Raw genomic sequence first — 27,159 nt, 5'->3', positions numbered from 1 at the left:
AACGTGTAACTTTTAACTTTAATCTTTCTTTCTAACTTGCTCTTGAGATTCTGTACCTAGGTCCTTGGACCTAAGATGGCACCTTGTGAGGCGACATGACATACCATTCACTGTAATCCTATACGTTTGTATGTGAGTACACGTGACAATAAACTAAAATAAAAATCAAATCAATATCAAAAACACCACCAATTTATGTGGCATCTAAAAACTTTCTAATTATACAATCACATCCAATTTGTTACAAACAGAAAGGGTCCAAGCCCAATCCCTGTAATGCACCGCTGGTCACAGACTTCCAATCACAATACAACCCTCCACCATCACTCTTTGCCTCATTTTTGGAAGCCATGTTTGGATCCAATTTGCCAACTTGCCTTTGATCCCATGGGCTCTTACCATCTGGACCAGCCTTCCATGTGGGGCTTTGGTCAATCAAATCAATTCTGGCATCCCTACCTCTCCAAGTATTGGTTAATCCTGTACTTCAGGATTTTTTCGAATACTTTCCCTCACACTGACATCAGACTAACCGGTCTGGAATTGCCTGGCCTATCCCTGCTGTTCTTCTTGTACAAAGGAACCACATTGACAATCCTCCAGTCTGGCACTTCACCTGTGGCCAGCGAAGTATTAATCAAGGAAAAGGCAATCAAACTTTCAAGACAATGAAATGAAAAATACAGTTAAGTTAAACCTAAAGGTGCGATAGAGAAATGAACCCCTTTTCTCTGTTATTTGAGAACTATAAATCAATAACATTCAAACAGAAAGGATTTTATTTTGCTGTGTTATTTGAAATCTTTTGAATTTGTGTTTTCTGTCAGTATGTTTTATTTTATCTTCATTTGGATTGTGTAAGGAGGTCTTATTACTAAATCTAAATCATCAGCATTGTGCGCTTGTGCTCCATAGATGCTGCAGACCAACTGCATTTCTTCAGCAGTTTCTGTTTGTGTTGCAAACTGAGATCTGTGTTGTCCAATAATACCAGCAGTTGGGATGGGAATAGTTGGCTAGCATCATGATTGTCACTCTAATTCGAAATTGGTACTTTGCCTTTGATCCAACAAATCCTTATGCTGTCTTTCACATCTGTCAAGGGAATGGAAACAAAATGAGGAGGTCAGTGGGCAGTAAGGAGGTAGTAATTAAAGTCTGTAAGGAACTAGATAATGAAGTCAGTGTGATTAAGAGGAAGAAGAGGCAGGGAACAGATGAGGAATGCAAAGGAACAGGTGGTCTGAGGTGCATTTGTTTTAATGCAAGAAGTGTAGTAGGTAAGGCAGAGGAATTTAGGACTTGGATTAGTATCTGGGAGTATGATGTTATTGCTATGACTGAGACTTGGTTAAGGGAAGGGCAAGATTGGCAACTAAATATCCCAGGATATAGATGCATCAGGCGGATAAAGAGAGGGAGGTAAAAGGGATGGAGGAGTTGCATTACTGGTCAGAGAGGATATCACAGCTGTACTGAAGGAGGGCACTATGGAGGACTCGAGCAGTGAGACAATATGGGCAGAGCTCAGAAATAGGAAGGATGCGATAACAATGTTGGGGCTGTACTACAGGCCTCCCAACAGCGAGCGCGGGATAGAGGTACAAATTTGTAACCAGATAATGGAAAGATGTAGGAGCAACAGGGTGCTGGTGATGGGAGATTTTACCTTTCCCAACATTGACTGGGATTCATTGGGAGTTAGAGGTTTAGATGGAGCAGAATTTGTAAGGAACATCCAGGAGAATTTTATACAGCCATATGTAAATAATCCAACTCAGGAAGGGGTCATACTGGACCCTTGTACTGGAATGAGCCCAGCCAGGTGGTTGAAATCTCAGTTGGGGATTACTTTGGGGACAGTGATCACAATTTCATAAGTTTTAGAATGCTCATGGACAAAGACAAGAGTGGTCCTAAAGGAAGAGGGCTAAACTGGGGGAAGGCCAACTATAGCAAAATTCAGCAGGCGATGGGCAATGTAGGTTGGGAGCCGCAGTCTGAAGGTAAATCCACATTTGATATGTGGGAGGCTTTTAAAAAGAGGTTGATTAGAGTGCAGGACAGACATGTTCCTGTGAAAATGAGAGATTGAAATGGCAAGATTAGGGAACCCTGGATAACCTGTGAAATTGTGAGACTGGCTAAGTGGAAAAAGGATGCATACATAAGGTCTAGGTGGCTGACAACAGATGAATCTTTGGAAAACTATCAGGAAAGTAGGACCAATCTGAAATGGAAACTCAAAAGGACTAAAAGGTGTCATGAAATATCATTACCAAACAGGGTGAAAGAAAATTCCAAAGGCTTTTATTCGTCTATAAGGAGCAAGGTGGTGACGAGAGAAAGGGTTGGCCCACTCAAGGACAAAGGAGGAAAGTTAGGCGTGGAGTCAGAGAAAATGGGTGAGATTCTTAATGAGTGCTTTGTGTTGGTATTCACCAAGGAGAGGGAAATGATGATTGATGAGGTTAGGGATTGATATTTGATTACTCTCGGTCAAGTCAGCACAGGGAGGGAAGAATGTTTGGGTATTCAAAAAGGCATTAAGGTGGACAAGTCCCCAGGCCCAGATGGGAGCTATCCCAGTTTACTGAGGGAAATGAGAGAGGAAATTGCTGGGGCGTTGTCGCAAACTTGAACACGGGTGAGGTCCCAGAGAACTGGAGAATTTCTTATGTTGTTCCCTTGTTTAAGAAGGGTAGCCAGGATAATCCAGGTAATTATAGACCAGTGAGCCTGACACCAGTGGAAGGGAAGCTGCTGGAGAAGATACTGAGGGATAGGATAAATGTACATTTGGAAGAAAATAGACAATCAGTGATAGGCAGTATGATTTCGTGCAGGTAATGTCATGTCTCAGCAACTCAATAAAATTATTTGAAGAAATGACAAAACTGATTGATGAGGGAAGGGCAAAAGATGTCATATACATGGACTTCAGTAAGGTGTTTGATCAGGTTCCCCATGGTAGCCTGATGAAAAAATTGAAGTCACATGGGGTCCAGGGTGTTCTAGCTACATGGATAGAGAACAGGCTGGGCAACAGGAGACAGAGAGTAATAGTGGAAGGGAGTTGCTCAAAATGGAGAACTGTGACCAGTGGTGTTCCACAGGGATCCGTGCTGGGACCACTCTTATTTGTGACATGCACAAATGATCTGGAGGAAAGCATAGGTTGACTGATTATGAAGTTTGCAGATGATACTAAGATTGGTGAAATAGCAGGTAGTGGAGGGGTTTGTCAGAGAATACAGCAGAACATAGATAGATTGGAGAATTGGGCAGAGAAACAGACAGATGGAGTTCAATCTGGTCAAATGTGAGGTGATGAATTTTGGAAAATGCAATTCCAGAGTGAACTTTATGGTAAATGGAAAGCCCTGGGGAAAATTGATGTACAGAGAGGTCTGGGTGTTCAGGTCCATTGTTCCCTGAAGGTGGCAATGCAAGTCAATAGAGTGGTTAAAAAGGTAGATGGCATGCTTTCCTTCATCGGACAGGGCACTGAGTACAAGAGTTGGCAGGTCATGTTAAAATTGTATCGGACTTTGGTTCAGCCACATTTGGAAAACTGTGTAGAATCCTGGTCACCACATTATCAGAAGATTGTGGATACTTGGGAGAGTATGCAAAGGAGGTTCATCAGAATTGAGGTATGGAGGGCATTAGTTATAAAGAGAGGTTTAGTAGATTAGGATTATTTTCATTGGAAAGATGAAGGTTGAGTGGGGGCCAGATTGAGGTTGACAAAACCTTGAGAGGTGTAGACAGGGTAGATAGCAAGAAGCTTTTCCCCGGGATGCGGGACTCAATTACCAGGGGTCATGAGTTCAAGGTGAGAGGGGAAACATTTAAGGGAGATATGCATGGAAAATTGATTACGCAGAGGGTGGTAGGTGCCTGGAATATGTTGCCAGTGGAGATGATATAGTTAGGCATGACAACCTCATTAAAGATGTACCTGGACAGATACATGAATGCGCAGGGAGCAAAGGGATACAGATCCTTGGGAAATAGGTTTCAGGTTTCGATAGAGAATCTGGATTGGCGCAGGCTTGGAGGGCTGAAGGGCCTGTTGCTATGCTGTAATTTTCTTTGTTCTTTGTTCTTTGGACTGAGGAAGCTCAGATGAACAGAGCGATCTTTGTGTACTTGTCAGCGGATTCCTGAATGTGGCAAGACAGGTTAACAGAGCAGTTATGAAGGCATATGGGATACTTGCCTTTGTCATTTCAGGTATTGGTTATAAAAGCAGGAGGATATGTTGCAGTTAAGCAGAACATTGGTTAGGCCACAGCTGGAGTACTGTGTGCAGTTCAGGTCACCACACTGCAGGAAGGATGTGATTGCACTGGACGGGGTACAGAGGAGAATCACCAGGATGTTGTGTGGGATGGAACCTCTCAGTGATGAAGAGAAATTGGATTAGCTTGGGTTATTTTCTTCAGAGCAGAGAAGGTGGAGGGGGGACCTGATCGAGGTGTATAAGGTTATGAGGGGAATGTACAGGGTGGAGAGAAAGCAGCTGTTCTCCTTCGTGGGAGGGTCAATAACAAGTTGGCTCCATTCAATGTGAAAGATAGGAGGTTTCAAGATGTTTTTCATCCAGAGGGCGGTGTGGGTCTGGAATGCAGAGCCTGGGAGTGTAGTTGAATTGGGAAGCCTCACAAAATTTAAAAAGTACTTGGATGAGCAGTTGAAATGTCTTAACATTCAAACTATGGGCCTCATGTTGGAAAGTTGGACTGGTGTAGGATTAGTGTAGTTTGGCTGGTACACAATTAATGGGCTGAAGGGCCTCTTCTATACTGTGCGATTTTATGATTGTATAGTGTGCAGATTTGTTCTCTTTATCTGTGAAAGGATGTTCTGGCTGTGGAGGGAGGGCAGTGAAGGTTTACCAGACTGATTCCGGGGATGACAGCACTTAGATCTGAGGAGAAACTGGATTGGTTAGGACTATAATCACTGGAGGTTAGAAGATTGAGAGGAATCACATTGAAACCTGTAAAGTCCTAACAGGACAAGACCGGAAAAACACGGGAAGGATGATCCTGATGACTGGGGAATTCAGAACCAGGAAGTACAGTTTACAGAAAAGAGAAAGGCCATTTCAGACTGAGATGAGGAGACATTTCTTTAGCCAGAGCCTGGGAAGCTAGTGGAATATTCTGTCACAGAAAGCAGTTGAGACCAAAAACTTAAATAGTTTCATGAAGGAGATAGGTATTGTTCTTAGGACTAAAGGGACTAAAGGTTACGTGGAGAAAGTGGGAACAGGGGATTAAGTTGGATGATCAGCCATGGTCATATTGAATGGCAGAACCCACTCGAAGGGCTGAATGGCCTCCTCCTGCTCCTAGTTCCTTTGTTTCTATGTTTGACAGACTGTTCATAAACTTGGAAACATATGGAATTATAGAGTCATAGAGTCATCGAGTCCTACAGCACAGAGACAGGCCCTTTGGCCCAAACTGGACCGTGCTGACCAAAATGTCCATCCACATTAACCCTATTTCCCTTCACTTGGTCCATATCCTTCAAAAGTTTACCTATGTATTTGTCCAAATGCCTTTTAAATGTTGTTAATGCACCCGCCTCAATCACTTCGACTAGCAGCTCACTCCATGTGGGTACCACCCTCTGTGTAAAAATGTAGCCACTCAGGTTCCCTTTTTCTCTTTCCCCTCTGACCTTAAACTGTTGCCCTATCACTCTCAATTCCCCAACCGTGGGAAAAAGACTGGGTGCATTCACCCTATCCATGTCTCTCATGGTCTTATACACTTCTAAAGGATTCCCCTTCAGTCTCCTACACTCTTAGAAAAATGTCCTAGCTTGTCCAACCTTTCCCAAAAACCCAGACATTGAAACTTGACAACATCCTTGTAAATTTCTTCTGCATTTTTTCCAGTTGAATAATATCCTTCTTATAACAAGGTGACCAAAACTGAACATAATAGTCCAAGTTCGGCCTCACCAATGTCCTGTACAACTGCAACATAACTTCTCAATTCCTGTACCCAGTGCCCCGACTGATAATGGCCAGAGCACCAAAAGCCTTCTTCACTGCCCTGTCTCATTGTGACTCAACTTTCAGAGAACCGTGTACCTGAACTGCAAGATCCCACTGTTCCACTACACAATGAAACCCCAACCTTGATTTAATTTTCTAAAATTCAAGACCTCACATTAATCTACATAAATTTAATTTTCATTTCTCTTCCCACATCCCCAGCTGATCAAGATCCTGTCGCAATAGAACATAGAACATAGAAGAATACAGCGCAGTACAGGCCCTTCGGCCCTCGATGTTGCGCCGATCCAAGCCCACCTAACCTACACAAGCCCACTAACCTCCATATGCCTATCCAATGCCCGCTTAAATGCCCATAATGAGGGAGAGTCCACCACTGCTACTGGCAGGGTATTCCATGAACTCACGACTCGCTGAGTAAAGAACCTATCCCTAACATCTGTCCTATACCTACCACCCCTTAATTTAAAGCTATGCCCCCTTGTAATAGCTGACTCCATACGAGGAAAAAGATTCTCACTGTCGACCCTATCTAAACCCCTAATCATCTTATACACCTCTATCAAGTCACCCCTAAACCTTCTTTTCTCTAATGAAAACAACCCCAAGTGCCTCAGCCTTTCCTCATACGATCTTTCTACCATACCAGGCAATATCCTGGTAAACCTCTGCACCCGTTCCAGTGCCTCCACATCCTTCCTATAGTATGGCGACCAAAACTGCACACAATACTCCAGATGTGGCCGCACCAGAGTCTTATACAACTGCAACATGACCTCAGTACTCCGGAACTCAATTCCTCTACCAATAAAAGCCAGTACGCCATATGCCTTCTTCACCGCACTATTTACCTGGGTGGCAACTTTCAAAGATTTGTGTACATGGACACCAAGATCCCTCTGCTCATCCACACTACCAAGTATCCGACCGTTAGCCCAGTACCCCATCTTTTTATTACTCTTACCAAAGTGAATCACCTCACACTTAGCTACATTGAACTCCATTTGCCACCTTTCTGCCCAGTTCTGCAGCTTATCTATATCCCGCTGTAACCTGCCACATTCTTCCTCACTGTCTACAACTCCTCCGACTTTCGTAGCATCCGCAAACTTGCTCACCCAACCTTCTAACCCCTCCTCCAGGTCATTTATAAAAATGACAAACAGCAATGGTCCCAAAACAGATCCTTGCGGAACACCGCTAGTGACGGCACTCCAAGATGAACCTTTGCCATCAACTACTACCCTCTGTCTTCTTCCAGCCAGCCAACCCCTAATCCAAACCTCCAACTCACCCTCAATGCCATACCTCCGTATTTTTTGCAGTAGTCTACCATGGGGAACCTTATCAAACGCCTTACTAAAATCCATATACACCACATCTACTGCTTTCCCCTCGTCCACCTCCTTAGTCACCTTCTCAAAGAATTCAATAAGGTTTGTGAGGCACGACCTGCCCTTCACAAAACCATGCTGACTATCCTTGATCACATTATTTCTATCCAGATGTTCATAAATCCTATCCCTTACAATTCTCTCTAAGATTTTGCCCACAACAGAAGTGAGACTCACCGGCCTATAGTTACTAGGGTTATCCCTACTCCCCTTCTTGAACAAGGGAACCACATTTGCTAGCCTCCAATCTTCTGGCACTATTCCTGTAGACAACGAGGACATAAAAATCAAGGCCAATGGCTCTGCAATCTCCTCCCTTGCTTCCCAGAGAATCCTAGGATAAATGCCATCATGCTCAGGGGACTTATCTATTTTCACCCTTTCCAGAATTTCCAACACCTCTTCTCTACATACCTCAAAGCCATCCATTCTACTTAATTGTGACTCAGTACTCACATTGACAACAATGTCCTGTTCCTGATTGAATACTGACGAAAAGTATTCATTCAGTGTCTCACCAATCTCTTCAGCCTCCACACGCAACTTCCCACTACTATCCTTGACTGGACCTATTCCTACCCTAGTCATTCTTTTATTCCTGACATACCTATAGAAAGCCTTAGGGTTTTCCCTAATCCTACCAACTAAGGACCTTTCATGTCCCCTCCTTGCTGCTCTTAGCTCTCTCTTCAGGTCCTTCCTGGCTACCTTATAACTCTCAATCGCCCCAATTGAACCTTCACGCCTCATCTTTACATAGGCCGCCCTCTTCCATTTAACAAGGGATTCCAATTCCTTATTAAACCACGGCTCCCTCACACGACCCTTTCCTCCCTGCCTGATGGGCACATACTTATCAAGGACACTCAATAGTTGCTCCTTGAACAAGCTCCACATATCAATTACACCCTTGCCTTGAAGCTTACTTTTCCAGGCCACACAACCTAAGTCATGCCTCATAGCATCATAATTTCCCTGCCCCCATCTATAACTCTTGCCCTGTAGTGCACACTTATCCCTCTCCATCACTAGAGTAAAGGTCACCGAATTGTGGTCACTGTCCCCAAAGTGCTCACCTACCTCTAATTCTAACACCTGGCCTGGTTCATTACCCAGAACCAAATCCAGTATGGCCTCACCTCTTGTTGGCCTATCTACATATTGTGTCAGGAAACCCTCCTGCGCACATTGGACAAACACTGACCCATCTAACGAACTTGAGCTATAGCTTTCCCAATTAATATCAGGAAAGTTAAAGTCCCCCATAACAACCACCCTATTACTTTCACTCTTCTCTTGAATCATCCTCGCAATCCTTTCTTCTACGTTTCTCGGACTATTAGGAGGCCTGTAAAAAACTCCTAACAGGGTGAGCTCACCTTTCCTATTCCTAACCTCAGCCCAAACTACCTCAGATGGCGAGTCTTCATCCATCGTCCTTTCCACAGCTGTAATACTGGATAATCTCCATGATACTCCAAACAATATCTGATAATCTCCATGATACCACCTTTTGTAATGTCTTCTGCAAACTTGCTAATCATGCCTTACAGATTCTCATCCAAATCATTGATACACATAACCAACAGTAATGGGCCCAGCACCTAGCCCTCAGGCACTCCACTAGACACAGGCGTCCAGTCTGACAAGCATCTTCCACCATTAACCTCAGCTTTCTCCCATCAAACCAATTAGTGAAAAGTATTTGTCTTATGTCAGGAATTAGTTTGGAGGTAGGAGTCAGAGAGGACGGATATTGTGTGTGTCCTCTAATGAGTAAGATGTGAATAGTGGTGTCCCCAGGGAATGGTGCTCAGCTATGCACAATGTTTCTCAATGATGTGCATAAAGGATTAGAGAGCCATATATCCAAGATTGCTAACCACACTGAGTGAGGCGGCTTGGAGGAGGTCACAGAGATAGGGAAGGTGGAGGACAAGGAGGGATTTGAGAACAAGGATAAAAATTTGAAAAGTGAAAATTTCTGGGCCAGGAGCCAATGTAAACATGGGGTGCAGGGGGTTGGTGGAATGGGACTTGGTGCAAGTTGGGATATGGGCAGCAGAATTTGGAATGAGCTCAAGATTATGAAGGGCTGTGACTGTGATGAGTGCAAGTACAGCATTGGAATGGTCATGTTTGGAGTCCCAGACATGGCTGAGATTTTCAGTGGCTGATCTTTGCGATATGGAGCTCAGATCATTTACATAGATGTGGCCAAGTATGTAACGAGTCTGATTGAGCAGCAGACAGTGCTCAGGGAGAGGGATGGAGTTTGTGCCAGGAGCTGAAGAGGATGGCTTTGATCTTCCCAACGTGTTTCACAGTGAGCCTGGCTCCTCAGTCCTGACTGCTCTTAGCTGCTGTGATTGTCACTGACTGGACACTTATTATTAGAGATTCTGACCACAGCAGAAAGCCCCAGTGTAAAAAATAACTGCAAAGACTGTCAGATCGCAAGGTTGAAACTTCACCAAGAGAGGAAGTGAAAGAAGGAGCTCGGAGCAGCTGGACGTTTGTTACTGAGACGGGAGAAAACTGTGAACTGTCTGCACTCCCTGGAATCTGACAGCACAGGAGGCTGGTTCTGGAATTTGTTTTGCAGAAACAGCACAATGATGGAAAAAGTGTCAGTCACTCTCTCACAAACACACACGCCTGCACTTGGAGATCAGAAACAGAATCCAGCAGCAGCTCTGTCTCCAAGCTGTGAAACCTGCACAGAATTGTTCCCTCATTCAGTTTTTAACTGGCAGGATAGACCAAGCAGGGGAGGCAACACAGTGGTGTGTACAGTCGGAAGGGAGTTGCCCTGGGAGTCCTCACCATTAACTATGGAACCTATGAAAACTCATGGGGAAGGAAACCTCCTGCTGATTACCACATAGCACCGCCTCCCCTCCAACCTCAACTGAGCAATCAGTCCTCCTCCATGTTTAACAACACTTGGAGGGAGTACTGAGGGTGGGAAGGATGCAGGATATACCCTGAGTAAGGGACTTCAAAGCCCACCATTAAGAGCTGCTCAGAAGCAACACTACTGAGCAAATTGGTCAAGTTCCACCTGATTCAGCTGCTAGACTGGACCTGGGGCAGGTGGTGAAAGAACCAACAAGAGGGAAAAACATACTCACTATCGCCCTCACCAATCTGCCTGCTGCTGGTGTATCTGTCCATGACAGTATCAGTAAGAGTGACCACCGCACAGTCTGTGTGGAGACAAAATCCCACCTTCACATTGAGAATATCTTACACTTTGTTGGGCAAGAGATACGGGATGTCAGGAAGAACTTTGTTTTTAGCAGCAATTGGTAATGACGTGGAAATTCAGGTGAGGCAGGTGAAGACACTCAGTTATTGCAATGGCAGATTGGATGGGCTCTTGATGGAAATAATCCTGCAAGGCTCTGGGGGTCGAGTAGGGAAGGGGGTGGGACTGACTGGATTGCTCCATGAAATGACAGCATTTACCTGACAGGCTGAATGTTCTCCCCCTGTGCTGGAAATAGGTCTAACTCAGTGAGGGGTTCACAATTAGAGAGTTTGGATGCAGTAAATACAGGACAAATTGTTTCTCCAGGCAGGAGGGTCATTAACCAGAGGGCACACATTTCAGAAAGGGTCTGAAGGACAAGAGAAAAGATAGGAACATTTTTATCCAGCGAGTTCATGATGACTGTCTGCAAGGTGAGTGGAAGTGGATTCAACAGCAACTTTCAAAGGGCATTTGGAGAAATAGCTGAAAAGGAAACAATTGCAGGGTTATACAGGAAGGGCTGGGTAAATGGGACTCATTGAACTCATTTGACTGTCACAATCGGCCCAGTGACTTCTGGCTGTGTTGTATAAGAGCTTACACACACTTAGTCTCATCTGGACACAAAGACTGGGAGAAACAGACAACCCAGTTTACAGAAGAGTGTTTTCTGAAGCAAAACGGTCTTAAACCAACTCAGGGAACAGACCAGACTAGATGTACCAGAATAAGTCAGAAAATCAATGGCAAAGCAACAGTGAACCAAAAGTGATGGAAGTGAACAGTATATTCAATAGCACAGCCATCAAGAGGGGGAGGGATGAAGGGCGGGAGGTCAGAGAGCACACTGTAGGGGTCTGAAGGCTCTGCTGTCAATAGTGGGATGGAGGAAGCAGCAATGGGCAGGACACCAGAGACAGAAGGTGGAAGGGGGAGGGAGGGAATGTGAGTCTGCAGCAAGACACAGAGTGAGGGAGGAGGGAGGCCATGGAAGCAATTGGCTGGCAGTGAGTCGTGGGTCATTCTGGAACAACACATGGTAAGACAGGGAAGAGACCACTACATACCGGACAAGCTGGCATTTATGGAATGTGGTTCAGGAAGCTGGGAGAGGATATTGGAATCATAGAGTTAGGAGGTGGGACAAGCAGAAATTAGGGTTTCTGTGCAGAGACAAACAATGTGATTGAGATTGAAATAAGAGACATATGTGGTGGACACAATGTTGGTTTTGCAGCTCAGATACTGGACAATCCAATGGGAAGGAGGCCCATGGTGACTGGTCCTATGGGAAGGTGGCCCATGTATACATCATCATAGAGTCATCGAGGTTTACAGCATGGCATCAGGCCCTTCAGTTCTACTCATCCATGCTGACCAAGTTTCCAAAATTGAACTAGTCCCATTTGCCTGTGTTTGGCCCAATCCTCTCTAAATCCTTCCTATCCATGTTCCTGTAAAAACGTCCTTGAAATGTAGTAATTGTACTCCCCTCTCCCACTTCCTCTGGCACACATACACACCATCCTCTGTGTGAAAAGGTTGTCTCTCCGACCCCTTATAATTCTTTCCACTCTTGGCTTAAACCTATTCCTTCTCGTACTGGACTCCCCTGCCCTGGGGAAAAGGCTTTAGCTATTCACCTTATTTATGACCCTCATGATTATATAAAGCTCATGATTATTAAGGTCACCCTTCAATCTCCTGCATTCCCTGGAAAACATCTCAGCCTATCCATCCTTGCCTTATGATTCAAACCTTCCAATTAATCTTTATTTTACCCAAACCAGTGTAATAACTTCCCTCCTATAGCAGGGTGAGCAGAAATGTACATAATGTCCAAATGTGGCCTTCCCAATGCCTTGTACAGCTGTAACATGATGTCCCAGCTCCTGTACTCCCTGCTTTGACCAGTGAAGGTGAGCGTGCCAAATACCCTCTTCACCACCCTGTCTGTCTGTGACCCCACTTTCAAGGAACTATGTACCTGTACCCCTCAGTCTCTCTGTTCAATAACACTCCCCATGGCCCGACCATTAATTGTGTAATTCCTGCCCTGGTTTGTCTTACCAAAATGCAACTCCTTCCATTTATCGAAATTAAACTCCACCTGGATTTGTTGACCCACTGGCCCAGTTGATGAAGATGACATTGCACTCTTGAATAACCTTCTTCCCTGTCCACTATTCCATCAATTTTAATGTCAGCCACAAACTTCCTGACCGTTCCTGCTATTTTCTCATCCAAATTGTTCATATAAATGATGAACAATAGTGGGTCCAGGATTGATTCTTGTGGCAGACGGCTGGTCACTGGCCTCCAGTCTGAAGAACAACCCTCTCTCACCAGCCTCTGCCTCCTACCATTAGGCCAATTTTATATCCAATTGGCGAGCTCTCCCTGGATCCTATGTGATATAATCTTACTAAACAGTCTACCAGGGAAACATTGTTTAAGGCCTTGCTAAAGTCCATGTGGACAGAGTGTACTGCTCCACCTTTATCTATCTCCGTGATTACTTCTTCAAAAACTCAGTCATCTACTCATCTCCATCGGAAACTCCAGTGAATAGGAGGCCCATGTTTACTGGTCTCTGTTGGAGGATTCAGTTAGAAGGAGATCCATGTTTACTGGTCTCTGTTGGAGGTTCCAGCAGGAAGGAAGCCCATGTTTACTGGTCGCTATTGGGTATTGGGGTCAGTTCCTTTCTGTTGTAACTGTGTGATAGTCCAACCCTCATCCCAATGAAACAGCCTGATTCAGAGACTCATCATGAAAGTGGAAGGAAAGGGAAAGGGATTGGAACATGTTGTGAATGGACAGGATGGGTCAGTGGGTCAGAGTCTGTCCTGTCCCTCCAGCTCACACTGATGGCCTGAGGATCTCCTCTCTCTGCTGGGCCTTCACGGAATGAGCTTTGTGTCCAAACCAGTCCCCAGTGAGAATAGGCCAACAGCACAGAATTGCCTTTCTTTTGACAAGAATCTGTCCGTCTTCCTGAGCGAGGCCAAACCCTGGTCAATGTGGGAAATGGGGAGTTACTCCAGGAAAATACATCCTTCTGGGGTAAAGGGTTAATGTGCATTAGTGGTGCAGAGCAGAGGGAGATTTATCCTGCATTCAACTGTCACCACCCAGGACACTGTCAGAAAGAGAGAGAAGCGAGACAGAGAGAGAGCGAGAGGGTTTCTGTGTGTGTGCATGTGTGTGTGTGTGTGTGCAAGAGAGAGAGAGATCGGGGATAGAGGGAGGAGCATCTGAGACAGTGTGAGATATGTGAGGGGACCAAGAGAGAGGTGGAGAGTGGTAGAAATGGTGAGGTTGAGGGATAGAGAGAGAAACAAGATGTGACTGAGCGGCATGGAGAGAGAGAAAGAGATAGGATGGGTGTGATACCAAGACTGAAGGGAATCAAGAGAGAGAGGATAGGGTTGGGTGTGTGTGTGTGTGTGAGTGTGTGAGAGAGAGAGATGAGTATGGTTAGAGACAGAATGCCAGAGAGGGAGGGAGAGAGACTGTAGATTGGGATGCAGAGAGGGAGGGAGAGAAAGAGAGGGAGGAATAGAGAGGGGCAGATAACATTTGGATGCTTTCAATTATAGCGAGAGATGGAGTGAGTGACGGAGACAGAGAAAGATGCAGAAATAGAGATTATGAGACGGAGTGAGGAACTGGGAATGAGTTGGAGGGAGTGGCTTTGAGACAGAGAAAGAGAATATGAAAGAGATTAACAGTGGGGGAGAGAGAGATAGAGGTAGAGAGAAAGAAGTGTAAGGTGTGAATCAGAAAGGGAGATAGAGAGAGAGAGAGAGAGAGAGAGAAAGAGAGAGAGAGAGAGAGAGAAGAGGACAGGTCCTGGTCACCACATTCTGGGAAGGATGTGATTGTATTTGAGTGGGCACAGGGGAGATTTCCCAGGATGCTGCTTGAATGTGAGCTTTGAAATAAGATTAGAAAGGTTGGGGTTGTTTTCCTTGGAGCAGTGAAGGCTGAGAGGGGACCTAATAGAGGGGTATAAGATTATTTGGGGCAGTGATAGTGTGGGTAGGAAGGCACTTTTTACATGAGTAAAGGACTCAGTAACCAGGGACCGAGATTGAAGGTAACACAGACATGGACACACAGAAACTCGGAGCTGGAGCAGGCCATTTCGCCCTTTGAGTCTGCTCTGTCATTCAGTATGATCATGGCTGACCCTCTCTCTCAAAGCCATATTCCTGCTTTCTCCCCATTCCCTTCATGCTGTTAAAATGTAAAACAATTATCTCTCTCCTTTTCTTGAATATATTCAGTGGTAGAGAATTCTACAGGTTGACCACCCTCTGAGTAAAGAAATGTTTCCTCATCTCAGTCCTAAATGGTCTATCCTGTATCCCCCTGAGACTGGGTCCCCTGGTTCCAGACTCGCCAACCAGGGGAAACCTCCTCCCTGCCCAGCCCTGTTAGAATTTTATATGTTTCAATCAGATTCCATCTCATCCTTCTGAACTTGAGTGAGTCCAGGCCCAGTCAAATTGGAGAGTGAGAGGGGAATTGAGGAGAAATGTTTTCACCCAGAGGGTGGTGAGAGTCTGGAACTCACTGCCTGAAAGGCTGGTTGAGTCACAAACTCTCGTGACATTGGAGCAGTGTTTAGATATTCCCTTGTGTTGCTGTAACCTCCAGGGTAATGGGCCAAGAGCTGGAGGATGGGATTAGTGTCATCAGATCGCTGTTTAACAGCACAGATACAATGGGCCAAATGGCCTCATTCAGTGCTGTTCACATCAATGACTCTCTGAGACAGTGAGAAAGAGAGAGAGAGAGAAGAGGAAGTGTGAGGGGCTGACGTGGCTCTCTCTGCCTGATGCCATTTACATACTGAGGAACACCCAGTCAGACTCTCACAGACTGCAGCTTTATAAAGCAGAGCCCAGTGAAGGGAGAGTTTATCAGGAACCAGGCACAGGGACAGGAGCACACACCATGATTTCACACATCCAGCTGATCTGGCCCCTGGCATTCTGTGTCGCAGGTACAAATCTCTCTCCTTCCACCTTGAATCTTTAGCTGCTCTCCATTTCTCTTCAATTCCACTGACTTGTGATTGAAGGAAAAATGCTGAAACCAGAGGAATGCTCAGTGTCTCCAACAATCTCTCATTTGACAGGCTCTTTCTGTGACAGTTCTGACTTCACTGTGTTTCTCTCTGACCCCTCAGGTATCAGTGGGGACATCACTATGACCCAGTCTCCCCCGGTGCTGTCAGTGGGACTGGGCCACACTGCAACCATCACCTGTGCGGCCAGTCAATCTGTTAGCAAGTGGGTTAGCTGGTACCAGCAGCGAGAAGGTCAGAAACCCTCTCTCCTGATCTATCAAGCAACAAATCGATTCACAGGAGTCTCCAATCGATTCACCGGCAAGGGCTCAGGGACCAGTTTCACCCTGACAATCAGCAACGTTCAGAATGAGGATGTCGCTGACTATTACTGTCAGCAGTATAGCAGCTCCCCCTACACAGTATTACAGATCCGTACAAAAACCTCAATAGGCACAGTCCCACTGCCTGTACTGACACATCCAGTTACATATAAATGTAAATGAACAAACTAACCCATGCTGGATTGTCACTGTCCACGACACACTCCAGTCTCTGTGGTGTCCACCATTTACTGAAGGAAGTTTCCCTCTTACACTCCATCGCCACACGTGAAGAACAGCTGCAAAACTTAACATTGAAAAATACATTTGACAAACCGCCCGAGCCCAGCTGAACACAACCCAGAGAGACAGAGACAGAAAGACACATGAATGAGGGAGAGAGAAAGAGAGTGAGAGGGAGAGTGTGAGAGTGAGTGAGAAAGGGAAGCAAAGAGCAGAGATTTTTGTTCACCTTCTGCACTGGGAGCTCTCACTGTGGCTTACGTTCGGGAAAGGAACCAAGCTCCGACTGAGTAAGTAAACGTCAATCCTCCGTTATTAACCCTGTCAATACTGAAACACACTTTCTAAAACACAAATGCTGAATTGTTGAAGGTATTAGTGAGAAGCTGCAGTGAATGAAATAGTTGATGAAGGAGCACTGTGTCTAACAGGGTGTCCAGCTGTATTTCTTTAGTTCCATTGTCCCTTTAAGCAGCAAGATATAAGTCAATTAGTTTTACTCACCGTGTGGAGGAGCTCTGTCCATTTGCAGCCTGTGGTCCCATTCCTGCAGCATGGAGTGAAATCAGTGAGTAGCCTCCTGCCAGTCTCAGTGTGTCGGACACAGGCAGAGTTTGATGTGAGCTCTGGCTCCCTGTCCCAGTCTCTGATCTCACTGACCTCAGCAGCAGCAGCAGCAGCAGCAGCAGCAGCAGCAGCAGCAGCACAGTGAGACACCGAGCTCCCACCTCCCCCAGCTTTAACTCTGCTCAATCACACAATCACAGAGTTGTTACAGTGCACACGGAGGCCGTTCCATCCATCCTGTCTGGACCGACTCTCCGAATGAACAATTCACTGAGTGTCATTCTCCTGCCTTCTCCCTGTCATCCTGCATATTGTTCCTTTTCAAATAACAGTCTCATTCCCTTCGGAATGTTTAAATTGAAGCTGCCTCCACCACACTCTCAGACAGTGCATTCCACACCTTAACCACTCACTGGCTGAAAATGTTTTTCCTCATCTCACTTTTGATTCTCTCACTAATTACTTTAAATCTGTGCCCTCTCCTTCTCAATACTTTCATGAGTGGGAACATTTGTTCCATATTTCCTCTGGCCAGACACCTCCTGATTTTGAATTCCTCAAAAAAATTTCCTCTCAGCCTTCACTTCTCCAAGGCAGACAGTCCAAACTTCTCCAAAGTTTGTTCATAACTGACATTCCTCATCCCTGAACCTTCTATGGGAATTTTTTTACCCCTTCTCCAAAATATTCACATCCTTCATGAATTATTCCCCTTATCTATTCCCGTAGTCCCATTTGCTTGCATTTCGCTAATTTCCCCCATACCGTTCCTGTCCATGTACCTGTTCAAATGACTTTTAAATGTTGTTATCATACTCACCTCTACGACTTCCTCTGGCAGCTCATTCAATACACCCACCACCCTCTATGTGAACGAGATGCACCTCAGGTCCCTTTTGAATCTTTCCCCTCTTGCTTTAAACCTCCTCTGCTGTTTAGTTTTGGACTCCCTTACTCTGGGGAATAAACCTGAGCTAGTCATCTTATCTATGCCCATTATCATTTTATTAACCTCTAAAATGTCACCCAGCAGCCTCTGACCTTCCAAGGGAAATAGCCCAGGCCTAACCAGCCTCTCCTTATAACTCAAACCCTCCAGTCTCGGTGACATCGTTGTCATCCTTTTTACACCCTTTCCAATTTAATGACATCCTTCCAATAGCAGGGTGACTGGGAATGGGCCTGATCAATACCTTGGAGAATCGTAACAACTCCCACATGTAATGCTCTGACCGATAGAAGCAATTGTACCAAATGCTTTCTTCACCACCCTGTCTCCATGTGACACCAGTTTCAATCCTCTATGTGCCTCCACCCCTTGGTCTCCCTGTTTGACAACACTCCCCATGGCCCCACAATTAACTGTGTTAGCCCTGGCCTGGTTTTTGTACCAAAATGTAACACCTCCTTATTATCTCAATGTGTAATGTAAATGTACTTTCAAATAGCCTTCTTCACTGTCCATGAAACTACCAATGTTAGTGTCATCTGCAAACTCACAAACCATGCCTCCTATATTCTCATTCAATTTGTTTCTATAAATGATGAACAATGATGAACCCAGAACCAATCCTTTTGCCACATCGCTGGTCACAGGCTTCCAGTCTGAAAACCATTATCTACCACCACTCTCTGTCTCCAACCATTAAGCCAACTTTGTATCAGTTAGCTTCCCTGGATCCAACTTGATCTAACTTACTAACCAGTTGTCCATGCAGCACCTTGTCAAAAGTCTTGCTAAAGTCCATGTAGACAATGTCTACCACTCTGCCCTCAGCTATCGTCTTGGCCATGTCTTCAAAAAACTCAATCAAATTTGTGAGACATGTTTTCCCACTGACAAAGTCATGTGGACTATCCTTAATCAATCCTTGTCTTTCCAAATGCATTTAGATCCTGTCTGTCAAAATCCCCTCCAACAACTTACCACTATCAGACTCACCGGTCTATAATTCCCAGGGTATTCCTTGCAGACCTTCCTAAATATCAGCACAAAATTAGCCATGCTCCAGTCTTCCAGCACATCACCCGTGGCTGTTGATAATACAAACGTCTCACCAAGGGGTGTCAAAGTCTCTTCCCAAGCTTCCCACAAAGTACTGGGATGGAGCTGATCAGCTCCTGGGGATTTATCTACCTTTATGAGTTTAAAGAACAGATTACAGCATCTCTTCTTCTGTAATATGGACTCTTCTCAATACATCAACATTTATTTCCCGAATTTCCTTCACTTCGATGTCCTTCTCAACCATAAATACTGCGGCAAAATATTAGATTGGTAACTCATTTATATTCTGTTTTAAAATAAAATATGAAAATTCTAAGAGTGAGACATTTGGAGGTGATCCATGGGATATGATCCATGGTCATGACTTTACTCTGGATTGTCCTTTGTCCTTTTCCACTGTCTCCCTAATCCTTGTGATACAATTCCCTAAATGTCCTCCCACTGATACTTGATCTACATGGGCCTCCTCATTCCCAAGATCCAGGTCTGGCAGAGTTTCCTTTCTGATTGGAATGGGAACACACGGTTGGAGAAAATTCACCCGAGCACACTCTCACAACTCTGGCCCCTCTCTGCCCTTCACACTGCTCCGATTTCATTCTATATTCTGATAATTAAAGTTACCCAAATGTGTGCTGTGAATTTCTTGCAGATTTCTTCCTCTACATCCTTCCCTCTAGTTGGTGACCGACAGACTGCACTGAACAACCTGATTGCACCTTTTTTGTTCCTTATCTCAAACCAAATCCATTCTGCCCTTGACCCCTCTGGGATATCCTCTTTCTCCAGCTCTGCACCGATCTTAACCAATCCCACACCTTCTTCCCCTTTTCCTATCTTTATTGAACACCTTGTATCCAGGAATATTTAACACCCAGTCCTGTCCTCATTTGAGCCTCATCTGTAAGAGCAACAACACCAGACTTCCACTTGGTAATATGCGTCTGTAACTCCCCAATCTTACTCCCCATACTCCACGCAGGCCCATACATGCACACAGTTAGTTGGATTTAGAAATTATTACTCTCTCCCTCACTGTGACCCGGCCAAGAAAGTTACTATTCCTTACTTAAGAGTATCTATCTCTTGCATGATTCTGTTTTCCTTGGTGTTCCTCCCTGATATTTCCTCCTGGTTCCCGCAGCCCCCCCTTCCATGTTCATTTAAACCCTCTCCAACAGCACCAGCAAATCACCCCACAAGGAGCTCAGTTCTGTTCAGGAGCAACCCATCTGGTCTATAGAGGTCACATCTCCCACAAAGTCATTCCCAATGTCCCAATAATCTCAAACGCTCCCACTGGACCACCTTTCCAGCCTCAGATACACCCTGCCTTATCCTTCTGTTCCCATCCTCACTTGCATTGGTCACTGGGAGTAGTCCAGAGATTCACAATTTTGAGCTGCTGTTGCTAATTGCCTCCCTAAATTCTGACTGCAGGACCACATCCCCTTTCTCCCTCTGTCACTGAGACCACAACTGCTGCCTGTTCCCCCTCACCCTCAGGGTGGGAGACAACACACCATCCTGGAATCCCATCTGTAGCTGCAGAAACACCTACCGATTCCCCTCACTCTCGAATCTCCTCTCACTATCGCTCTTCCAGTCTTCCTTGTGCCTCCCTGTACAGCTGAGCCCCCCGTGGTGCCATGGACTTGGCTCCGGCTGCACTCCCCAGATGAACCATCATTCTGATCAGGATTCCAAACTGAATCCTGGTTGGAGAGTGGGATGCACTCAGGGGATTCCTGTACTAGCGGCATAGTCCTGTTGGACTGTCTGCTGCTCCCCCATTCCCTCTCTCCCTGCATACTCTGAAGCTGCAGAGTGACCACATCTAGAAACGTGCTCTCCACGGAGCTCTCAGCCTCACAGATGCTCCACACTGACACCAGCTGCTGCTCAAGCTCCGAAACCCAGAGCTCCAACTGCTGTCACTGACCACACTTCCTGTATTCATGGTATTCCAGGAGCTGGGAAGCATCCTGAAGTTCCCACATGGAACAGGGTGCACACTCTCACCACTCCCTGGTTATCCCTTGATAAAGTTCTGATGACAAACAGCTCCAGCTGGGCTCAAATCCAGGCTTTTCAGTGTTCCAGGGTTTGGCAGAGTCTGTTCAAAAGACAATATGATAACAGAGCAGAATTAGGCCATTCGGCCCATCAAGACTGCTGTGCCGTTTGGGCATGGCTGACGTGTTTCTCACGAACATTCTCCTGCCTTCTTCCCATTATCTTTGATCGCCTTCCCAATCAGGAACCTATCAATGTCCGTCCGAAACACCTCCACAGCATGAGTTCCACAGATTAACCACCCTCTGGCAGAAGAAATTCCTCCTCATCTCAGTCCTAATGGATTATCCCTAAATTCTGTGGCTGTGCCCTCTGGTCCATGTTTCTCTTACTGGTGGAAACATCTCATCCCTGCCCACTCTATCCAGGCCTCTCAGTATTCTGTAAGTTTCAATATGATCTCCGCATGTCCTTAAGAACTCTATCAAGTACACATCCACAGTCCTCAATCTCTCCTCAACAGACCAGGCTGTCACCCCCAGGGTCATTCTCATAAACCTCCTCTGGATCTCCCCCAATGCAAGCACATCCCTCCTTAGATACAGGTCCCAAAACTGTTCACAATATTCCAAATGCAGTCTGACCAGAGTCTCATACAGCCTCAGCAGGACACACCTGCTCTTGTATTCTAACTCAGTTGAAATGAATGCTAACATTGCATTTGTCTTCCTAATTGCCAACTGAACCTACATATTAACCTTATGTGAAATCTGAAAGAGGACTCCTAAGTCCCTTTATCTGTCAATTCTTTGCCCACTCTCTGAGCCTTTCCAGTCCTTCTGCAGCCTCCCTGCTTCCTCAACTCTCCCTGTCCCTCCCCTCATCTTTGTGTCATCAGGAAATTTAGGAACAATGCCCTCAGTTCCTTATCCCAGATCGTTAATATATAATTAATTGTTACATGAATAGCTGAGGTCCCAACACTGCCCCCTGCTGAACTGCATGAGGCACCAGCTGCCATCCTGCAAAAGACCCATTTATTTCCACTCTCTGTCCATGTCAGTACTGGGTTCCAAACCCCATGGGCTCTTATGTTGTTTAGCAGCCTCCTGTATGGCAACTTGTCAAAGGCCTTCTGGAAACGCAAACAGATCATGTCCATTGGCTCTCCTTTGTCTAACTTGCTCATTGATATTATTGCATATAATTCCCAGCTTCTCCCTCTCGAACTGCAGGGTGAATTGTATCACATTATGGTCACTGCCCTCCTCAGGGTTCACTCACCTTCAGCTCCCCAATCAGGGCTGCCTCCGGAATCACTAAATCCGGAATTATCTGTTTCCTAGTGGCTCTACCACAAGCTTTTCCAAAAAAAGTATCTCTTAGACATTGCATGAATTCCTTTCCTTGAGATCCATTCCCAACCTGACTTTCCCAGTCCACCTGCATATTGCAGTCCCCATGATTATTGTAATAATCCCTTTCTTACATGCGTTTTCTATCTCCTGATTTATTTTCTGATCCACATCCCGACTACTGAGAGGAGACTTGTACATAATTCCCATCAAGCCCTTTGCTATTTTGTGGGTCCTGAAGTTGACTCACACAGATTCTATGCTTTCCAAATCCATATTTCCTCTTGCTGTCGATGTAATTTCAGTTCGTCCTGACAGGGTAAACCTGCTCCTCCCTCACCCTACTCCCACCCCCTTCACATGTACCTATCATTAGAAACATAGAACATTGAAAATGGCTGCAGGAATCGGCCACTCAGCCCTTTGAGTCTGCACCACCGTTCAATATGATCATGGCTGATTACCCAATCTCATTATCCTATTCCCACTCCACCCCCATATCCCTTGATTCCACAGGTTCACAACATCGGAATAACTTAACCCTTAATCTTCGACTGTGACCCCGAGTTTTGGAATTTCCTAATATCAAGAACATTCTTCCAGCATCAAGCCTGTCAAATCCCATCAGGATTTTATATGTTTCTGTGAGATTCCTCTCATTCTTCTAAATCCCAGTGAGGACAAGCCCAGTTGATCTAGTCTTTCCTCATATGTCAGTCCTGCTGTCCCTTCCCTTCCAGTGAACCTTCGCTGGACTCCCTCAATAGCAAGAATGTCCTTCCTCAGACTAGGAGACCAAACCTGCACACAATACTCAAGATGAGGCCTTAATTCTGCAAGACATCCTTACTCCAGTACACAAATCCTCTCACTGTGAAGGCCAGCATGTCATTAGCTTTCCTCACTGCCTGTTGCACCTGCATGCCCCCTTTCAGTTACTGTTCCACCATGACACCCAACTCTCATTGCACCTCACCTTTTCCTAAACTTTCACCATTCACTAAATTTGACTTCCTGTTTTACCACCAAAGTGGATAATCTCACATTTACCCAAATTATATTGCATTTTCCAAGTATTTGTCCACTCAGCCAGCCTGTCCAAGTCACTCTGCAGCCTCTTGGTATCCTCCTCACAGCACACATTGCCACCCAGCTGAGTGTCATCTGCAAATTTGGAGGGATTGCATTCAATTCCTTTGTCCATATCATTTATGTATATTGTGAACAGCTGGGGTCCCAGCACTGAACCCTGTGGTACCCCACTCATCACTGCCTGCCACTCTGAGAAGGACCCATTTATTCCAACTCTCTGCTTTCTATCTGCCAACGAGTTCTCTCTCCATGTCAATACATTACCTCCAATACCATGAGGTTTAATTTTGCTCACTGATCTCTTGTATGGGACCTTGTCAAAAGCCTTTTGAAAGTCCAGAACACAACATCCACTGGGTCCTGAGGGAGGGTCACTCAATCTTAAATGTTAACTTCGATTGCTGTCCACAGATGCTGCCAGACCTGCTGAACTTTTTCATCAAGTTTTGTTGTCCACTGATTCAGCCTTGTCCATTCTCCACTGATCACATCCTCAAAACCTTCCAGAAGATGTGTCAGGCCTGATTTCCCTTTAGTAAATCCATGGTGACTTGGACCGATCCTGTCACTGCTTTCCAAATGCTCGGTTACTGTATCTTTAATAACTGACTCCAGCGTTTTCCTCATGTATAATTCCTCATTTTCACTCTCCCTCCTTTTATTAAAAAGTGGGGTTACACTGGATACTGTCCAGTCCACTGGAACTCTGTCAGAGTCGACAGAATGTTGGAAAATAATCAGCAATGTGTCCATTATTTCTACACCCACTTTCTTAAATACTCTGATGACTTGCTGGCTCCTGGGGACTTACAAGTTTTGATACCATCAATCTCCCCAAAACCATTTCCTGACTAACAAGGATTACCTTCAGTTCCTCCTTCACACTTGACCCTCTATCCCCCTGCATTTCCTTTCAATAGGATGTGCATCCGTGGATATTTAGTTCCCAGCCCTGATCCCCTTGCAGCCACGTCCCTGCACTACAGGCTCATTTACCTTGTTTCATATACTCGATGCATCTAGTACAACACCCTCAGTCATGTACTGACTGCCTCCTTCTCATAGTTATCTCCTTTAGAAATCACAGAATCCCTACAGTGTGGAAGCAGGCCATTCAGCCCAGACTGACCCTCCAAAAAGCATCCCACCCACCCTACAATTCCCATGGATAATTCTCCTAACCAAAACAGCTTTGTGACAATGGTAGGAAACCCAAGTAGACACGGGGAGAATGTGTAAATCCCACACAGACAGTCAGTTGGAATTGAGTCTGTGTCTCCGGAGCTGTGAGACAGCAGTGCTAACCACTGATCCACCATTCCACCCTGCTGTGCCTCAAGTTCGATTCTTGATCCTTTCCATAATCTCGATCCTATTACTTGGTCTGGATACTTTAATAACTTCTCCTGAGCTCCTACCTTCTTTAGTTAGTTTAAACTCCTCGCAAACTTGATTTCCCTTGGTTTGTGTGGTACCACTTTGTCTACATTATTCCGAATGGTTCATGTGTTAAGAGACAAAACCTTTAAGCTTGTTCTATACTGAGCTTCCCTGCACTTTTAAGTTTCCTCAGTACAATATGACATTCACAATACTCTGTGCCTTTCCTTTTATTTTCTAGTAACAATCAATCCCATCATTAACCAGTATTCCTCCCTTCTCCTTTAACTTTCATTTCCTCATTTTCTATCGAACTGTTCTAGTTGCTTTCTCTTTGAATCATATTCAGGCTGATACTTATTCCTGAACAAACATCACTCAAAATGTTCCTTGGTTCATTGTTACTTGTGGGATCTTGCTGTGTACAATATGGCTTCCACATTTCCTTCATCACAACAGTGACCACATTTCAAACAAGTCCCACACGGTCTGCAAATATCTTTAGGACAGCATGGATCTTTCTTTTCATTGGATGAACTGGGAGTCTTTCAGATGTGAAAGATGATGTTCCAATATTGCACAGTCCTCCTCCTGAACTACAGTTACTGATATACATGTCCCTCTCTTTTGTGAAAACAGACCAGAAGTTTTCATGAGGAACCATTGCTCCATCTTCCACCACTGCACACAAGGTCCCTTCTTGCTCTCGAATGAGCCTCATACATTCCTTCATTCTCTTGTTCTTTCTGTGATTATAAACATCACTGGGATTTCCCTGACTTCATTTGGACACAGTTCATCCTGTTAGCTCTTTGCTTTCCTCAGGCCCTGGTAAATTTCACCCCTGCATTTTGTCTTTCAGCCACTTTTACCCAATCCCTGCCCAGTTTAGTAAAATGGTTTGTTCCCAAATGAAATCTTTCACACTTGCTCCATGGTTCTCCATTTCCATCCTGACTCTCAATCTCACTGAGTTCCGATCACTGTCACTGAAATGCTCCCCCATTGATAGCCCTTCCAGCTGCCCACATTCATTCCCAAAAGAATGATCCAAAACTGCCCCTTCTTTTACACCATCACCCTCTCAGGGGCAATTAGGGATGGGCAATAAATGCTCGCCCTGTCAGTGACACTCACATCCCAAGAGCAATTTTAAAAGGCCCTGTCCTTTTATGGGGTCTGTTAGGTATTGAATACAAATGTTCAAATGGATTGTTTTGCCAGTGAATGTTCAGAGTTGAAATCCCTTTGAATGGCAGGGATTAAAATTGTTCCTCTTGTCTTTCAGGCCGTGAAAACTCTCAGCCCAAGCTCACCCTGCTGCCCCCCTCCCAAGAGCAGGTCAATGCCAAGGGCACTGCCACCCTGGTGTGCCTTGCCAATCACTTCTATCCCGATGAGCTGGGGGTGCAGTGGAAGAAGGATGGTGCAGTCATTTCGGACGGGGTTCAGACCAGCAACTACCTGCGAGCTTCGGACAGCACCTACAGTGTCAGCAGCCTGCTGACCCTCTCTGGGTCTGACTGGGAGTCCAACGCTCGGTTCTCCTGTGCCCTTACCCACATGACCCTCCCCTCTCCCCTCAGCAAGAGCATCAGAAGATCAGAATGTGTGTAGAGTGTTTGAGACGGTCCACAGAGGAGACACAACTTTAAATAGAACAGGGCTGAGCTGGCAGGACAAAGGTCATTGTCAGCACTGAATTTCAACTCTCTTCCTTCTTGGGACTGGCTTGGTGACATTTCTGAGGTTCAAGGGTTAAGGCAGGTCATTGGGATCATCAAAAGGAAGCTTTACTCTGTATGAAACCCCGTGCTGACCCTGTCCAGGGACCGTTTTATGGGGACAGTGATGACTTGTGATGCCAAGTAAAACCTCTCGAAGATGCTGAAAACTGTCAGCTGTACAAAACAATGTGAACCTCAGAAATTTCTGCTTCAGTAAAACAGATCTCCTTCCTGCTCAGCCGTCAGTTCGAATTTAAGCTTCTGTCACTACTTAAAGGGACAGGATTCTTTTGTCATTGAGAAAATCTCCACAAGTGTTTTCCTCAAGCTCCATTGTGGCTGTGATTTTGTGCAGCTTCCTCTCTCTGGGCTGTTAATTGCAGTCTGTTTTCTGTCAATGTAAATCTGGAAAAAGGAATAAAGATCAAGAAGATTCAGTCTCTGTCTCGTGTGTGCTTTGGAAATGGCAGAGCTACTGGGAACCCTGCATTGATGAATATGATCAGCAGCATCTTGTTCCTCAGAATAACAATTTCACAGGTTTTGGGAAATAAATATTACTTAAATTAGACTTGGGTTTTCTTTATTCTTAAAGTGCGATGGAATGGGCCCGTGTGTCTCTGGAGTCAGATTGAGAATGTTAAATCTGGGGAGTCTGGGAGTCACGGCTGGGGAGGG

At 45.3% G+C, this 27,159-nt stretch overlaps 1 long non-coding RNA gene across 1 annotated transcript; it reads left to right on the top strand.

Annotated features, from left to right (window-relative positions):
- The first annotated feature begins 15,625 nt into the window (after nucleotides 1–15,625).
- On the top strand, nucleotides 15,626–26,919 carry LOC148149313 (uncharacterized). Its single transcript, XR_015758266.1, has 3 exons — nucleotides 15,626–15,704; nucleotides 15,891–16,626; nucleotides 26,043–26,919. It is a non-coding gene; the product is annotated as an uncharacterized LOC148149313 (long non-coding RNA).
- The last annotated feature ends 240 nt before the right edge of the window (nucleotides 26,920–27,159 follow it).

Source organism: Chiloscyllium plagiosum, unplaced genomic scaffold, assembly GCF_037043375.1.
Source record: "Chiloscyllium plagiosum isolate Xiang-an unplaced genomic scaffold, Cpla_swu_hap1 HiC_scaffold_9, whole genome shotgun sequence".
NCBI lineage: Eukaryota > Metazoa > Chordata > Chondrichthyes > Orectolobiformes > Hemiscylliidae > Chiloscyllium > Chiloscyllium plagiosum.
This window is presented reverse-complemented; position numbering and strand designations above follow the sequence as displayed.